General features: G+C 34.0%; 1 protein-coding gene across 1 annotated transcript in view; it reads left to right on the top strand.

Moving 5' to 3' along the window:
• Mapmodulin (acidic leucine-rich nuclear phosphoprotein 32 mapmodulin) overlaps positions 1-5,000 on the top strand; it is a 17,932-nt gene that overhangs the window by 11,480 nt on the left and 1,452 nt on the right. Inside the window, exon 8 of the mRNA XM_043037337.2 lies at positions 1-5,000. This exon is cut by the window's left edge and continues 874 nt beyond it; it is cut by the window's right edge and continues 1,452 nt beyond it. The gene's annotated coding sequence lies outside the window, so the exon portion shown is untranslated.

Below are 5,000 nucleotides of genomic sequence, written 5' to 3'. Positions count from 1 at the left end.
CTTGGCAAGCAAGACTTAAGTAGAATACAAGAATAAGTAATCTAGAACTCCAAAACTAATTGACTGCCATTGCTAAAGAGAGGGACTTGTTAGTAAGCCAATACTGGAAGATTGTATGTAAAAATCAAATAAAAGAACCCTTGATATTTGTATTTAACAGGTACTAGTTTGACATTTATGATGTCATTACTGGCCTTAGATAACTGTGGTTGACAAAATGTGTGGCAGACTTGGCTAGTGTTGGCAGAGATGTTTGTGTAGCTGGTGGCAGACAAGACATTTGGTATAGCTGGCAGCAAAAATGGCTGATGCGTTTGCCCATCTAAACTGCTGTAAATCACTTGAAAGTTGCTTTTTTCCTTTGATGTTTGTATCTAGGAATTGTTTAAATTCCTGGGAATGTTGTCAGAAATTTAACTTTTATCTGTTTGTTGTTTAATGATGGTTCAAATTTTTTGAAAATTTAATATCAGCAATAATATTTTCAGTTTGAATTATCATTGGTCGACAGTGTCTATATTTCTATATGTCTGATAGCTATGATGGTTGGTTACAGGGGATGTATATAAACAATACAGAGTGTAACACGATCACCATCAATACCATAATTATAAGACACGTTGAAACATGATTGTCAAAGGCTACTCTTAATTTTTTAATTTTCATACTTCATATAGTATCAGATTGTTGTGTGGTAGTGCGGTAGGTGATGTATGTTCTGCGAGATCCTCAATTTGGCTGGACAAGACCTCCGTCATGGCTGCTGAGGCAGAGTTTGGGTGTCTGTCTCTGTGGAAATCCTTATTCTCAAGCCATGATAGATACAAAACGGCTCTTGGCATGCATGTAAATACGTGCCTTACATGTGCACGTGTCTATGGAAATGCCGAGTTCTGTTGGAAACTTTCCTGGCTTCAGAATAATGCATATTGTTAAATGGGAATTTGTATAGGAGCAGAAACTGTACTAGAGAATTTTAAAGACCAAAATCTTTTTGATATGCATGGAGTTAGAATACACCAAACACAGGAAGGGTTGTATCTGGAAGCTCCACATTTCAGAAGCTGAATTTTAAGAATTAGTTTGAATTACAAGAGTTCAGAAATTTTTGTGTTTTTGGTGTAGAGATGTGAATTATAAAGAGTTGCACTGCCTGAGTGTGGATAAATGATCTCAAATTGAAGACCAAATCATCCTCGGCCCCAGCAGCCATGATCCCCAACTGTGCAACAGTGGAGTGCATGTGTTCAGTGCGCCATCCTGCCTCTTCCACAACCTTGAAAGCAAATGGAAGCTAAAATTAAAAGTTTATTATCTCAGTAATAGTTTACCATTAGAATGTATAAAGTTTAATGAAATATGTAGAATATGTTGGGTGTTGATGGCAGTGATGGAGAGCAAACCATTAGGCTGAGCACAACCACAGCACAGTTCTAAGAGTACAAAGTACAGAGTCCAGTTATCATTGAGCCTCCCGCCATGCCTCTACTGCAGCAGTGGCACTTGGGCACCACAAGGCACTACAGTTTTACTTAAGTTATCCGTCTCACTCCACAGAAGCCTTTTTCCTGTGTGGGGTGCGTTATCTTAGGGTGGTGTGAGGGTTTTTATAAGATGGAGCATGACACACATTTGATGAAGACATACTGTACTTGTGGTTTTCCTTATGAAATAATCACTGTTTAGTTAATTATTGCAAATAGATTTTATCAGCATTTACATTTGCAAATATTTAAGGTATTACACAAGTAGATGCTTAACTTTAGTAGATTAAGGAAAAGTCCCCCCCCCCCCCCTTAATGTTGTGCAAGGGCATGAAGCATCTATATCATTCTTGTATGTGCAGCGCCGTCCAGGCTTCAAAGAGAAGATGCTTTAGGAGTGAAAATGTTGCATTTAAGGAAAAGTTATCACATACTAATAGCAACCAGTAGCAGTATTACCCATAAATGAAAGTGTGATATTTTGATATAAGTTAACATCAGTGAAGTCATTGGCCAGCAGGTTTAGTGAGTAATCAGAGTGTCACAGTAGTTATTAAAGTTTATTTAGGCTAAAATGTCTTCCTTATTTGTGTGGCAATCCTTCTCGTCGCCTTTTGTGAGAACCTCATTATTATCCTGTGGTGTCTGTGATGCGCTTTACCATCCTGCTGCAAACTGATGCAACGGTCTTTTCTGAATAAGATATATAACGTAGTGAATTGGCATCAAGTGCTTGTATCTACACTGCTATTTAGTAAATGGAAGCATGAACAGTTTCACAATATCAGTATGGCAGAAAAAAAAGTGTTAAATACATGCATAGTAAAATGAAGTAAAACGTATTCTGTGGAGGTCCAAGTGCTTGTTAGATATTTTCTATGTTAACTTTCCAAGTTGGAGGCATGAGGTGCATTCAAGGTCACACAAAACCACATACTCTGGGCTCATTAGTGTGATCACCTCCCAGGGTTGTTAGTGGGGGTGGCATTTCGGAACTGAGTGTCTGACTTTCAGGACCTGAGTGTTGGACACTTTAAAAAAACAAAAAAAAAACAAAAAAAAATTAAAGCTAAATGAGATTCATTTTAGAAAGGATGAAAAAGTATATATTAAAAATAAAAGAAGGAATCAATGAATGTACAAATTTCCTAAGTAATTAAATATCCTAGGTGAATAAAAGCCAATGAAGAGTCTCCACAGCTACCCCCTGGTGAGTAGAGCCATAGACCCCATGCAGAGAGGTGCCTTCCCTGAGGGGTGCCACCATGGCCTCCCGCCCCTCATTACAGCTGATGGAGGCCCGTTTGTAGTTGATTTATGCCCAGTGTTCCTGGTTAGAATAACATGCTTTATGTTAGAGACAAAGGTTTTCCTACAATCTTTATTTCAACTATTTTTCTCAATTGATTAACCACTGTTTGCAATTATTTGGACAGGTTTCATTTACGATAAAATGGATTGATCATGGTATACAGTTTCTGATTGCAAAAGCACTGAAATCTCTAAATGATGAATTGATCCTTTTCTGAGGCAAAACATAACCCTTTTTTTGTACTTGTTATTTGTAAAGCAAAGGGGAAAATAAATGTGTTAATTTTTAAAGTGAAATGTGATACAGTGTGGAACACAACTGCTTGTGGGAGTAGTAACTGGTTCTCTGGTTAGATGAATTTTTCATGGGTAATGAGTTTATACAAAGTTGTTAATGAAAATCACAATGATGAGCTTTATGATGATAAGGAACAGTAGTGATTAAAATAGATAAAATTGGTTATAGTGTGATGATAAGTTACCATAGTGATGATATTAATGACTGATAACATTTATGTAAGAATAGTGAATGGTACAGCATTTGCTAATTGTTAGTAATTATTACTGTTATTATTATTATCCTGATTATTTTTATTATCATTATCATTATCATTATTGTGGTTATCAGTATTGTTGCTATTTATATTGCTTCTGAATACTGATGAATTAATAGCATTCTGTTATTCATATTGTTATTTTTTTGTTGTTATTGTTAGTTTTGTGGATATTGCTTACACATTTTTACTGATGATCATAAGATTCTTTTGGCTTTAATGATCGCATACAGTCAAAATGAACAATAATGATGATAATGATAGTAATTTTAATGGTAATTATGAATGTTTCCAGAGATAATGGTAATAATATAAGAGAATTGATAGTGATAGCGATAAGTTTTATCGTTGTTTTTGATATATTAATTTCCATTTTTATATCTTTATCATTATGACAATTAGGAAAATTATCATTACTTTTCTGTAATTTCTATTATACTATGACAATAGTTGTTACTACTACCACTTCCACTTTTTACTTCTACTACTACTTCTACTACTACTACTTATGGATCGAAGCATGGCTACTTATTTCATAATCATGAGTTTTGTTATTGCATTTTTATTGTATTACAGAAATGACTTTCCTTGTTTTCTGTCTTTTTTGTTTGTCCTTTTTTCAATATATTATTATCACTATCAATAGTGCTGTCATTAGCATCACTATGGTATACTTTGATTACTGAACCAGGATTGAAATGCAATACAAAGCATTAAAGAAATGGATAACATTTACACTACACAATAATGTATTTTTATTTTTATTGTTATCATTATTTTTTTATAACCCAATGCCGCGACAGTGCATTTTAAGCTATATCTGCCGTAGTTAAGATTTTTATATCAACACGCATTAGTCAAGATTAAGTACAGTTGTATGGCCTTGTGTGAGAACTTTATATATATATATAAAGAGAAGATAGAAGAGCAGGTCAGTGAACTTATATTATCTCGGATTTGTACGTGGATGGGTGGACTTCAGTAATTGTTCAAAAGAAAAAGAAAAAAACAACAACAGATTTTTCTTCTCATTTTTTTCTTATTTGTTTATGTTTCATTGTCCATCATCCCCTTTGGAGAGCATTTATAAATGTTCTTCATGAATATGAAGAGATGAATGTATGGTTCTGTAGTAGGTTGGATCTCAAAAAGCAAGACCTGGTATTCAGAGAGATTTTCTGTAGTAAAAAGTAACTACGGTTTACTCTAGTTACGTTTTAAGTGCCATGTTACAGACAATCTCTAAAGGAGACTAAATTTTTAAAGAGAAGTGTAAATTGTACAAAATAAGTAAATAGTCTTCGAGTGCCTCACTATTTTGGCAGAAATGAAACAACTGTTCAAATAAAGAAACAATGCATTGTCTATTGTGTTTTCTTGTGTGACTTTTAACTGGAAATATTTTTGGTATTTGTAAATTTTAATGATCTACCATTTGATAATTTTCCCCTTGGTCTATTTGTATTACAATATTAAATGTTCTATTTCCAGACTGGATACAGACATTTTTCTTTACTAGATAAATCCTCTCTTCTTTTTTTTCTTCTATTTTTGTGATGATCAAATTTGTTACACTTAGCAGAATTCTTGATGACCTATGAGATACAGGCATTTATATATATATCAACATGTTTATGTCATTTATTTATGT

Source organism: Penaeus japonicus, unplaced genomic scaffold, assembly GCF_977035675.1.
Source record: "Penaeus japonicus unplaced genomic scaffold, GWHDUDI00000001_assembly GWHDUDI00000010, whole genome shotgun sequence".
In the NCBI taxonomy this organism is placed as follows: Eukaryota; Metazoa; Arthropoda; class Malacostraca; order Decapoda; family Penaeidae; genus Penaeus; species Penaeus japonicus.
This window is presented reverse-complemented; position numbering and strand designations above follow the sequence as displayed.